We start from the raw sequence: 13745 nt of genomic DNA on the forward strand, positions 1-13745 counted from the left end.
GCAACCTGTTCCAGTGTGTCACCACCCTCTGAGCAAAAAACATCTACCTAAGATCCAACCTATACCTCCCCAGTCTCAGTTTTAAACCATTCCCCCTTGTCCTATCATTATCCACCCTCATAAACAGCCATTCCCCCTCCTGTTTATACGCTCCCTTCAAGTACTCAAAGGCCACAATGAGGTCTCCCCACAGCCTTCCATTCTCCAGGCTAAACAAGCCCAGATCCCTCCACCTTTCCTCATAGGAGAGCTGCTCCAGCCCTCTGATCATCACAGTGGCCCTCCTCTGGACCCCCCCCAACAGCTCCACATCCTTCCCAGGCCTGGACACAGTGCTGCAAATATGGCCTCACAAGAGCTGAGCAGGAGTGGACAATCACCTCCCTCTCCTGCTGGCCACCCCTTTTTCAGTGCAGCCCACAACACACATGGATCTATCTTTTCCATACAGATATTCCCATCTGTGTACATATATATACCACACCTACACCCCCACAATCTGCTACAACTCCATAGAATTTTCAAGGTTGGAAAAGACCTGGATGATCTTATGATCTTATGATCTCAGATCTTATGATCTGGATGATCTTATGATCATCCAGTCCAACCATCACCAATACTTCCCAGTTAAATCACATCCCTCAACACAACACCCAAACTTTTTGTGAACTTCCCAGGGTTGGTGACTCTACATGAGAGAAAAGGGCACTCAGATAAGGGATTCTGCATTTGCTATTAGCAGAGGTGGGATGAAACCGAGCACTGCCCCAGTTCCTGGGATAATGCAGAAGGGCTGAGACCTTCCAGCTGCTTCCACCCAGGGTCACACAGCAAAGCCGACCCTGCAGGAGTCTGCATCATTCTTTGCATGGCATTGCTAAGAGGAAGATCCCCCCCCTACCCTTGGCTCTACACTCCAGCTGCTGTCTGCCATCTGTAAAGCCACCACAGCTCTCCTACTGGAGTTCCCATCTGCACAGTGACAGCTTGGTTTCTTCTTACTGTCAAAGCAGCCACAGCCTCAGTGCTTCTCAAATCTCCCCTTTTCAGCTGATTTCCTCTTTCTTGTGGCTGGGCAATTCCTCCCTCTCACAGTCATCCCTCTGCCCCACTCTGTGCCCACAGACCCAGAGAGGGCACACAGAGCCAGCCCTGTCCCAGCTGCTGCTGCTTCACATCTGACAGTCTCAGGAGCTGAGATCCAGGCCGAGACAGCAATGCCCAGACATGGTTTGTAGGACGTTTGTGATAGGAAATAGGGAGGCTTGTGATTAAACCTGCCCCCTAAGGAGGAAGGCAATGCTGCCTGCAGCCCCAGCAGGCATTACAAAACATCCCCATTTACAGGAGGGTTTTAAATAGCACAATTCAGGAACTACAACTGCACAAATTCCCGCATGCCCTGGAATAAGTTTGGGAATGGACATGGTTCTACCACCTGTGCAATGCCATAGAAATAACAACCATCCACCTGTAAACCTCCATCCTCTCCCCTGCTGCACAAAGGGAAGCTCAACAGCAGTGCACAAATGTCCCAGCAATGTCTGAGCACTGCTCTGTGCATCCCAACCTGCTCATCCCATCCACTCCTGGCTGGGCAGCAGGATTGGGGTGGCACATAGCAATGGGCACAGAGGAACATGGAAGCCCCACACATGTGAGGAAGGGGCTGGCTGTGCTCCACACTCACGTTATCAGACGTGATTTGCCCTTCTGTGGGGAGCCTCTGCTCTTTCCCAGCTCATCCTCCAGCGTCTGGGACTCCAGGATCTCATTCAGGCTGTTGTTGGCTGCGGGGCAGCTCCATGAAGAGCCTCCCCTCCACCGACCGGCACACAACAGCCGCTCCCGCGCACTGCGGCTCAGCCAATCGGAGCCGGCGGAGCTGCCGCTGCCCGATGGGACCCCCCCCCCACATATTGACCCCCCAGACGAGGAAGAGGAGGAGGAGAGCGACGAGGAGCTGCCGCAGGAGCTGACGTTGGGGCGGGGGGGCAACGCGGGGGGGGGGTCGGCAGTGGGGGGTGGGGGAGGGGGTGGGGCAGCATTACCCCCGGACCCCGTGGACCCCCCCCAGCCAAAGTGCTGCTCTCCGACCCCCGCGGGCTCTTTGTGCAGCCGCTGCCCTCCAGTTATAGGACCCCCCCCCCATATTGCGCTTTGCTCACCCCCACCTCCGGAACCCCCCCCACACTCACCACATCGCCCCCTCCCCCCTCGGGTGGGGTTATGGGGGGTGGGGTGGGGTCGACGATGTGCCGTAAGCCGCGCCGGGGTCGTGTGACAAACCCCCCCCCCCATCAAGATGAATGGGGCGCTGTCGGGGGGGGGCTCAGCCGTAAGGATAAAGCGGGGGGGTTAGTGACGGGGGGGGCAGTGCTATAGGGAACGCAACTAATCTAAGCCCCCCCCCCCCACATTAACACCCCATTGTGTGTGGGGGTGGTGGGGGTGGGGCACACAATAACCCCCCCAAAGGCCAAACAGCCCCAACACCCCCCCTCAAAGCCACTGACTTACGCTGTGCCCCCCCTGCATGAAGGGCCCCCCCCCATCGATTGAGCCCCCCCCAATCCCATCTATAGTTGAGAGCTATGCTTTTTGTAACCCCCCCCTTTTAAAGCCCCCCCCCCCCACAATGTTGTGCACGATGTGCTGCCCCCCATGAGCCCCTGACCCCCCCCCTTAAAAGATGGGGTGGGGGGGGTGGTCTCGGACCCCCCCTCCTTTAAACGATAGGGTGGGGGGGCGGATTGTCACTGCCCCCCAACACCAAAATGGACACCCCCCTTTTAAAGGATGGGGTGGGGATGGGGGGGTGGGGGGTGAAGGTGATCTCGCCCCCCCCCCCATTAAAACGGACCCCCCACCCCTTTAAAGGATGGGTGGGGGTCGGTTACGGGCCCCCCCGGCGCTGTGTGTGTATGTGCCCCCCCCCGTTTTGCTCCCCCCGTGGCGCAGTGTGCTGGGAAAGGATCTCTGTGTGGAGATTGCTTCTACTAGAGGTAGTTCTATAAGACTGTTATATAGAGCTGTGCAGGGCCTGTAAAGAGAGTTGAGGGGGACTCTAGTGGGCATATGGGGCTGTGGTGGGCAATAGGAGGACTAGGGGCTCTAGGGGGCTCTGAGGGTGTGTAGGGGTTGTGGATCAGGTTGGATCTTAGGAAGATGTTTTTCACTCAGAGGGTGGTGACGCACTGGAACAGGTTGCCCAAGGAGGCTGTGGATGCCCCATCCCTGCAGGCATTCAAGGCCAGGCTGGATGTGGCTCTGGGCAGCCTGGTCTGGTGGATGGCGTCCCTGCACATAGCAGGGGGTTGGAACTGGATGATTTTTGGGATCCTTTTCAACCCAGGCCATTCTATGACTGTACAGTTCCATAGTGGAACAAATATAATATGCTAACTATGTAAAACATGGAGTCAGACCTGTGTGATTTGTCCACACCAGGAGGTGATTAGAAAACAATTTGTAAGCTACAAAGCTGCTTGCTGGAAAGGAAAAGAAAATAAAACTACAAGAAAAAGGGAAATCATTTCTTCCTGAAAATAGGAAGAATTATAGATCTGACATGAAATTTGAGTGAAGCTCCTGATTTTATGAAGCTATTCCCATTATTTTCTTGGTGCTGTGTTTCCCAAATGAGTGGTTTCTGGCTCTGCTGCAGCACCAGTCTGCATGTGAACATCAACTCTGTTCACCATCTGGGAAGATTAGGACTTCCCTTCTCCTACCAGCACCACTGAATTACAGTTACTCAGTGGTTAAACAAAGGAATCCTTAAAGAAGGGTTTACAGCTGTCCTGTTGTCTGAAGTGCTTGGGGCATTCTGATGCTATTAAGCTCTATGTATTAACAAGTTAAAAAAGAAAAGGTAGGCATCTGATTGTTGTGACAGTTTCTAAGCAATTTGGAAAGCTGTACCACCCAACCACTCCTTCTATTTGATGGAGGTGACAAAGCTCAGTTTAATTTCTGACTGCTGTTTAAATTCTGAAGCTCGAGCTGGTTCCTGGAGCAGAAAAAGCTCGGAAGCTGTCCCTCCTACAAGCAGGCACCTCTGAGCAAAATATGACATCTCAGTTTCTGATGGTAAGGTCAGGAGATCTGATTCCAGCATCTAGCTTTTGGCTTAATACTGTGTTAGTGGGACCTTTGGCATCTAGCACTTAATGATCTTGAAGGTTTCTTCCAACCCAAGCCCTCCCATGATCCTATGATTCTGTGATTTCATTCAGGTTTATTGAGATGAGTTCTCCTGAATGTGCTGTTCTCCATATGATTATAATTGGAGTCCAGATGGGTGACTGAAACCAGACACCAAACTTTCTGATGGCCAAAATTAAATGAAATCAATCCTTTACTGTGTCAGTAGTCTGTAACTAGAGCCCATCAGGTAATTCCCAGCCTCCTGCCTGTATCAGTGGCTGCACACAGTGAAAAAGTCTGATGGGATTTTAACCTCTAAAATGTTCCAAAGCAACCAGAGGGTGAATATATTCACTATGTAAATACCTGCAGGAATAAGCTTGTCATGTATGTCCTCAGGTACCACAGTAGTTAATGGTGGGACTCAGTAGGTCATGCTGAAAGTTGAGTCTGCTGATTTTGAAGGTCTTTTGAAGGTCTTTTCCAGCCTACATGACCTTATGCTAATATTTCTGAAATTTATTTCTGTTCAGCTCCCAGAAAACCTCCCACCCAGCCCCCAACTGACCCCGTGGTGAAAAATAAAACAGAAACCTCAGTGACGCTGGCATGGCCCCCTCCGAAGATGCACCGCCCCATTCCAGTCGATGGCTACATTGTGGAATGCAAGAAACTAACTGGCTTCACCTGGGTGAGGTGCCACGAGTCTCATGTCCCCGTCCCAGAGTTCACGGTGAGCAATCTGTCTGAAGAGGCTGATGATCAGTTCCGAGTGTCTGCAGTCAATGCGCATGGACAGAGCCCGTCTCTGGAATTCCCAGGGAGCGTGCACCTTGGTAAGCACAAAAACCCCAATGGAAATGGGTCAGTGTGTGCTGAGCAGCTGTGTTGGTTCCCTAAAGATGCTTCCTTTGACTTTAAGGTTAGCAGTGCATTAACACACCAAAGGCTTTCCTTTATTCCTAGTTCTCCTATCTCCTATCAACCTCCAGCTACCACTAAAGTGATACGAGTTGTTTCTGTGACAGAGACATGAATATCCTTATCTTTTGATATCTCACATGTGCAAGAGGCAGAACTTTCTGTAACAGATCTTAAGCACAGAAGTGCTTCTTCTAGCACTCATGCAAAGGGAGAAGTAGAAATGTACCTATGATTTAATCTTCCATCTCTAAATGAGATACCAGACTTGCATCTAAAGAGCATTAAGACATACATGTTCTTCCTCAGACCCAGTCCTGGCTGTGAAATCCCCCCTAACAACTGGTGAAGCTGTACCTGGAGGGGATGCCATGTTTACTATTGACCTTACAACAATGTGCAAGCATGCCAGCTGATGAATGTCTGCAGTTCACAGCTATTGGCCAGTGCATTCAGTCACCAGGTTTACCACTGCATGACCATAGAGCAGTACTTTCAGCTGCAGGTTCAGACAGCCTTTCTGATTGCACTGGAATAGTTTAGAAGTAGGGGAGCAATCATTCCAATAATATCTCTATCAATCAGCTTTGCATGACAAAGTAGAACAAATAAACATTCATGATGGGAGGACCTGTTTGTCATTGGGTGGAAACCTCTGCAGAAGCATGTTTAGAGCATTATTAATCAGTAGAAGGAGATGTTTGGTTGATTTTTACTCAGTAAATCCAGCAAGAAGACCAAATGAAATATCGTGAATTGCTCAGCACTGACACAATGATGAGTGCAGGAACAGAAGGTGATACTTTTTCAGAGATGTTGCAGCAAACATTGACCACGTTAGCCTGATATAAATTGAAATAACGAGGCCTTTGCTCCTGACAGGTGCTGCAGTGAGATTTACCAAGAAGAGCAAAGATGTAGAAAAGATCTGCGCTTGGCTGCGTGAGGAAGCCAAACTGCAGGCTGAGCTTTCAGACACAGGCGCTACTGTGGAGTGGATGAAGGATGGGAAGGAGCTCAAGGCCAGTGAAAATTATGAACTGCAAATTGTGGGGAAGAAACACACCCTGAAAATTCACAACGACTCAATGGATGATGCTGCAAGTTATCAGTGCATCTGTGAGGGGGATAAAATGCTCTATCAGCTTTCAGTGAAAGGTATGTGATAGTCTGGGCTGTCCTCTTCCTGCCCAGGGCCAGCAGACTGCATTCACCTGACTCCCCGACAGTCCAGCTGTTGTCAGACAGCATCTGGGGTGTTTTCAGTGGCTGTTTTGACTTGAACTGGCCAATCTGCTTTGTAGAGCCATTTGATTTCTGTGTTCTGTCCTGTGATTCGTCCCTAAGATATAGAGGAAATCAAGGGAAAGACAGGAAAAAGAGCATCCAGCCTTCCTGCTCTTCTGTCAGGGTGGCCACAAGAGATGATGTCAACATCTCTTTTTGTAGCAGTGATCCCAAATGTAGAAAACACCTGTGAAGAGTCACAGGGACTAAATTGATGGAGAGCAGAACTTCCTGCCAAGGCTTGTCAGCTAGTCTTAATTTTGCTTTTCTTCTCTCTCTTTGTCATGTTAGCATAATATTTCATACTGGCAGGTCTGCCCATAGAATTAACTGGCACAGGCTGCCCAGGTAGGTGGTGGGATCCCTGGAGGTGTTCAGGAGCTGTCGAGATGTGGCCCTGATGGATGTTATCAGGGGGCATGGTGGGGTGGGTTGGGGTTGGAATCAAAGGAGGACCCCCATGTATTTCATCGGGAAGCACTACTGGTAATAAGACCTTTGGAGCAAATCCTGGTAGGGCCACGCTCAGCTGGTCCAGTCTGGAGGCTGTTTCTCCTTACTGCAGTATCTGCAGTGAAAACCAGCAGCTGCTTTTGTGTGGTTGGGCTCACATCCAGCAGTGGTGACAGGACTACAATGATAAGAGACAGTTCCTGAAAAAATGAATGAAATTTGACTGTATGATAGGATGGAGTTAAATGTATTGACAGGATCTCAGTCATCCCAGTGTCCATCAGCTGGCTCTCGAGCTCCTAAATACAGGCATTCTGTAGAACGTTGTTGAATTTGTATTATACATGCGTGTTCTTGGAACTGCAGAACAAATGCATGCATAATCCAGACTTTGATTTTAGCAGCTCTGACTGCGCTGTCTCAACAGACCCAACTCAGTTGTGTGCGCTGTTTTAAAATGATATGTTAACAAGAAGTTGGAAAACAAGCTCAATTACCCTAAGTAAAATAGGACCATGGCCTTAGGCTTAAACTTTTGGCTAAGACAGTGGTGAGATTTTGAATCTTTGAAGTCAATTATTCCACTGTGTGTTAATAGGGGCCAGTTTTATCATCTAACTTTTGCACTCCAATTAATTTCCATAAAGGAATTCTGTTTTTCTTTTCAGTCCTAAGTGATATCTCTATCTTTTAGGCTCGATTTGTTTGCCAGGGGGTTACAGTGCAGTAATAGATACCCCCTCCATTGATTTCCTTCTAGTTTGCTTGTTCCAATTCTTTCCTCAGTTTTCCTATTTTAGACATTTTCTTGAAGCCTTGGGCTTCTTCCTTTGGCTCTGTCCCCTGTCCAGTGTATGTCCTTCAACTTGTGGAGATAAGGTAATCTGGCACGTGGTTTATAAAAGCTGCCAATTTGCCAGCTTCTGAATTAGAATCTAGCAATTAGAACTAGGACTAAACGTGCACGTTTGATCTTATGATAAATGAATGCCTCATGCTCACCAATGTCCCTGCAGTTCTTTACCATCATATGTATTTTGTGTCTTCATATTTTGTTTCAGCACTGGCAAACTTCGTAATCAAAGAGACAAGTGGAGGAGTAATCAGGGCCGTTGCTGGAAAACAAGCTGAATTTGTTTCTGAGACCTCTGAAGCCAATGTCATGGTGAAGTGGTACAAAAATGGCAAAGAAATCAAGACCAGTAAGAAATTCACAATGGAAGATAAAGGGAAACTGCATAAGCTTGTGGCTTCAGCTGTAACGAAAGAAGACGAGGGAACATACATCTACACAATTGGAGATGACACTGATTTTTGATTGGAAAGTCTCAGGTAAGTTTGTGAGGCAAACATAGGATCACAATCCATGTAAAGCACTTCAGACTTAATTCATTTTATTTGTCCAACGCTGTGGGTTTCCAGTATTTAGGACAAAGATTGCATAGCTCTATTGAAGCAATTCTGACCTTCCTGTTGTCCCTATGCAAATCCACAGTATGAGCAAATAATGTAACTGTGTTGTGATGAATTCAAGACAGCCTTAGCTCCAGCTGGGGCTGGAGTCACGACTTGAGCCCTGACATCTGGGCTTCATTCATCTAGTTCATGTATTGCCTCAGCACTTACATCATCTTTAAACCTATGACTGAAATGGTCCTAAGTTATTAGCATGGGAATCCTGTCTCCTCTTTGGACAAATTAAACTCCACATTTGGAGAGTTGAGTGTCTCCTGCTGTACCCGAAGGACATTGTGATCTCTGAGGTGTCTCCCTGAGGTGCTGTAAGCACAGCCATTAGCTCATAGTGCAAGTAAAGCACTGTTAGGTCAAGCCTGGAGGAGTAATGCTTGTCACTGACATGTTCCTGTTCAGGGTGGAGCTGGAGGGTAAAATAACACAAGAAATTGTCATTGAAATTCAATATCTGTGAAATTCAGCTGGTTGCATTCACAGAACCTGGCGTTAAGATCTGTTTTCTGTTTTATATCTTGAGCCTATTTTCCATAACCCAGTCCTCATTTATGAACTGAAGCTCTACTGAAAGCCTTTCGCTGTGTATGCTCATGCTGCAGTGCAGCGCTTGTGACCTTTAACAGCACATTCACGTTCCTCTGATCACAGGATCCTTACGGTTGATTAAGACCCTCTAGTCTGACTGCTCACCCATCACCACCGTGATGCTCACCATCAGCTTAGCTAAAAACTCAGCAGAGATGATAGATCAAGCACAACACTGGATTTGGGGTGGCTAGAGATTCCTAAGATATTGAAGGATTGCTTGCAGGTGGTGTTGGTTCAGGTATTCACCCTGCATCCCACCTGCTGTTCTGTTTGGTTGAGAATCATGCATTCTGCAATTTCACTTTGTAATTCAAAGACCCTGGCTTTATCTGTTGAAAAACTGATCTAAAACAAGCCAAGAAGACTCCGTTGGAACTGGTTGATGCAGAACAAAGGCATCCCCAAAGGACAAGTTGCACTGTTTGATGAACATTATTGGATGAGAGCTAAGCTAAGATTTAAAAAGTTCTGGGGCTGTCTCTGAGCATCAAATACAGAGGAAGCCTGCATGATTCCCTGAGAATGGATACCTCCTACTTTGGTGTAGGGTTAAGGGAACACTAGCAGTAACTCCTATCACAAAATGTCGCATGGCTCAGACAAAATGCCATCAAGAGGGCTTAATTAGGAGCACCAAATGGTCGCAAGATGGTCTTAGGGCAGGGAAGTAATCTATCTATGTGATATTGATTGATGCTATTAGTTCTTAACAGCTTGACTCTAGAAGGACTGTTGTTCTTTGGTCACCTAGTTATAAAAGAATAAATGGCTCCTGTCTATTACAATTTTTACCGCATTTTTTGTTCACTGATGCCATAAATGTTCCTGGCATAGTAATTGGCCTTGGTATATTCAGTGACTGAAAGCAACAGTTGTTGCTCTAAGAAATGCAGTACAAAGCTAGGTCTGCCTGTAGCTGACAGCCATCAGCTTGCTCCTCAGGCAGGTTCTGTCTGTGTATGGGAGATCACAATGTGAACCACTGATTGATCAGCTGAGGCAAGTGTGGGGTCAGCTGTGGGAGCACAGGTGAAAGTTATGTAGCTGTGCTCCCTGGAGGGGTGGAGTTCGACTCCACCTCCTCTGAGACCTCATTTAAGGGCTGACCCTCACTGAGGCAGCATCTCTTGGAGATTGCTCACCAGGGAGGATCACCTCAGCTCTGGTGAGTTCCCTTTTCCTTATATCTTCTGTATTTCTACCATTTTGCTTGTAATTGCTATCCTTGTTAATACCAGCATAGTTATTGCCAATACATTTGGCAAGCCAGGCAGGAGCCACTGACTTGGCATCTAGAAATATAAGGAAAAAAAAAAATGTCCTTTGTGTGGAAAATCTTTAATTGGTACAAGGGGGAGAAGACCACCCCCTTAGGGACATGCCTTCCTGGACAAATTCCAGGTTTTGAGGCGTCCCCATATTACCAATTAGCAACAATTATTGAACAATGGGGCCCTTTAAGAGTACCAAATAACATGGACGCCTATTGTCTAACTGATTACTTTCTAGGACTACAAAAAGATATCTTAATTACAAAAGAAAAGCGAATGGCTGCATCTATGGCAGCCTGGCCATTATTAAATGCTTTAAATCGGGCAGAGATAAAATCAAACAACATTGCACATGAAAATGAATTGTTAAAGGCCCGTATTGAAAAATTGGAGGGTGAGATCAATCTACTGACAGGAAAAAAACCGTCATTTTCTTCCTCCAACCCTCAAATTAGATACATTTCATTTAATGACGATCAAGATCCTGAAGAAATGAATCAAAATAAGATCACTAAATCTGATCTAGAAAAACCATCTGAGACGGACTCACTAGAAGTCCGTCCAGTAATAACTCAAAAAACAAAGAAAATTCAAGATCGACCAGCAGGAGTGCCTCCTGATCAATGGCCCCCTGCCGAATCTGTTTTACATGTAACAGCCCGTCCATATACGCCTACTGAACTCATGGACCTAGTGCAACGATTTAGGCAAAGGCCAAGGGAAAGTGTTCCGGCTTGGTTATTACGGTTATGGGATTCAGGGGCAGATAGTGTACTGGTTAGTGGCCCCGAAGTATCTAAGTTGGCCACAATAACAGTACATCCTGCCCTTCGGCAGAGACTGTATGCTGGGACTCAGTTCCCTGAAGAAAACCATTCAATTGTAGAATGGATAATGGCTGCTTGCCGCATGGTGTGGACAAATAAAACTGACATGCCAGTAAACACAGGGATGTGGTCTTCTATGGAAGACCTTCAAAATTATATACGCGAATTAGGTATGAGAGAGGCTATCTACGAAGACACATTCGATAGCCCTGATATGGTTAAATTTTCTGCGGGAATGAGGGACCTAATTTTACAGTAAGCACCCTCTCATATGTATGGAACCTTGGTTTCCATACTTAATCCAGTAGTATCCGCAGAGGCAGTAGTCCAACAAGCCGCCCAATTGGTAGCAGACCTCGGAGAAACTGAGCGTTTACGAGCTAAGCGCAATATCAGGGTGATTGAGGATGCCGAGGCTTTTCCAATAGTGCGAGCCAGAAGATCGGCCCCGCGAACTTCTCGGGCAGGACCTGTTAGGGTATCCCGGAAACAAATGTTTAATGATCTGCTCCGGGCAGGCGTTCAGTTTTCAAAAATTGATGGGCAGCCCAATCAGGTTCTCCTTCAGTTGTGGAAGCAACTGAAGGATGAACAAAAATTTCAGAATAAACCCAAAAGGCCAGGGATAAGATTTATAGAGCGGCGACCAACAACAACATGGAATTTAGAAGATTTTATAGTTCCAAATAGGAAAAAGAAGCCACCTCAGGTGCCTCGGGTTATGACACCGGAGGTATCGGAGGTAAAAGACTTGAATCTGGCTCAGTTCATGGCTTGACGAGGGATGTCAGTCCTCCTAGGGCCTCTAGACGGGACCGGAGGCCCTATGTGGAACTGACGATATACTGGTCCCGAAAGAATATACAGAAGGTTATGGCCCTAGTTGATACCGGGGCAGAGACATCTATAATATATGGAGACCCAACTAAATTTAAAGGTAATAGAGTGATGATTGGAGGTTTTGGGGGACAAACCATTCCGGTCACCCAAACCTGGGTAAAACTGGGGGTCGGGCGTCTTCCACCACGGGAGTACAAGGTATCCATTGCCCCAATTCCAGAGTATATATTAGGAATTGATATCCTGTGGGGTCTGGCTCTCCATACAACAGTGGGAGAGTTCCGATTGCGGCAGAGATGCATTAGTATCTGGGCAATCCAGACAATATTGAGAGGCCATGCAAAACATGAGCCTATTTGTTTGCCGAAGCCACGCCGGATTACTAATGTGAAACAGTACAGACTCCCGGGTGGGCAGGATGAAATAACAAAGACGGTGCAGGAATTAGAAAGAGTGGGTATTATAAGGCCTGCACATAGCCCATATAACTCCCCAATATGGCCAGTGCGAAAACCGGATGGAACATGGAGGATGACAGTAGACTATAGGGAATTAAATAAGGTCACGCCACCTGTTCATGCGGCTGTACCCAATATTGCCTCCCTAATGGACACACTAAGCAGGGAAATCAAAACATATCACTGTGTCTTGGATTTGGCGAATGCATTCTTCAGTATTCCAATCAGTGAAGAATCGCAAGATCAGTTTGCATTTACATGGGAAGGGAGGCAATGGACTTTCCAGGTCCTACCCCAAGGGTACGTACATTCGCCCACTTTTTGTCATAATTTAGTGGCACGTGATCTGGCTAAGTGGGAAAAGCCAAATAATGTCAATTTATATCATTATATTGATGACCTCCTGTTAACATCCGATTCGTTAGAGGCGGTGAGACAAGCAGCAGATTTGTTGATAGCTTACCTGCAGAAAAGAGGGTGGGCTATAAACCCACAGAAGGTGCAAGGTCCGGGGCTATCTGTAAAATTCCTGGGAGTAATTTGGTCCGGGAAAACCAAAGTACTACCCAGTGCGGTAGTAGATAAAGTCCAAGCGTTTCCGGTCCCTACAACATCAAAACAATTGCAAGAATGTTTGGGTATATTGGGGTATTGGCGCTCCTTTATACCTCATTTAGCTCAGCTATTAAGGCCATTATACAAGCTTACAAAGAAGGGTCAATCATGGAATTGGGGAAAGATAGAACAGGATGCTTTCCAACAGGCAAAACTGGCAGTTAAACAAGCTCAGGCGTTGGGTATATTTGATCCGACCCTCCCAGCTGAACTAGATGTTCATGTTACTCAAGATGGTTTTGGCTGGGGCCTGTGGCAACGCCAGAGTTCTGTTCGAACCCCCATTGGATTCTGGTCTCAGGTTTGGCACGGAGCAGAAGAACGATATAGCATGATTGAGAAACAGTTATTGGCTGCCTATTCGGCATTACAAGCAGTAGAGCCGATAACGCAAACAGCAGAGGTCATAGTTAAGACTTCATTACCAATGCAGGGGTGGGTGAGAGATTTGACTCACCTTCCTAAGACGGGGGTGGCCCAAGCACAAACGGTGGCACGATGGGTCGCCTATCTAAGCCAGAGAAGCAGTCTGTCTTCATCTCCACTTAAAGAAGAACTACAGAAGATCCTAGGCCCAGTGACGTATCACAGTGATACATCAAAAGAACCGATGGTTGCTCCACCAGAGAAGAGTCCCGTTCAGGAAGGAAGATATCCTATTCCTGAAGATGCCTGGTATACGGATGGGTCCAGCAGAGGCAACCCGAGCAAGTGGCGAGCAATAGCATACCATCCCTCTACTGAGACCATCTGGTTTGATGAGGGGGATGGTCAAAGCAGCCAATGGGCAGAATTGCGAGCCGTGTGGATGGTTATAACTAAAGAACCTGGTGACGGCGTCCTGAACATCTGTACAGATAGTT

The sequence above is a fragment of the Coturnix japonica genome, chromosome 17, assembly GCF_054131305.1.
Source record: "Coturnix japonica strain WE chromosome 17, WE-NBRP24, whole genome shotgun sequence".
NCBI classification, from domain to species: Eukaryota; Metazoa; Chordata; class Aves; order Galliformes; family Phasianidae; genus Coturnix; species Coturnix japonica.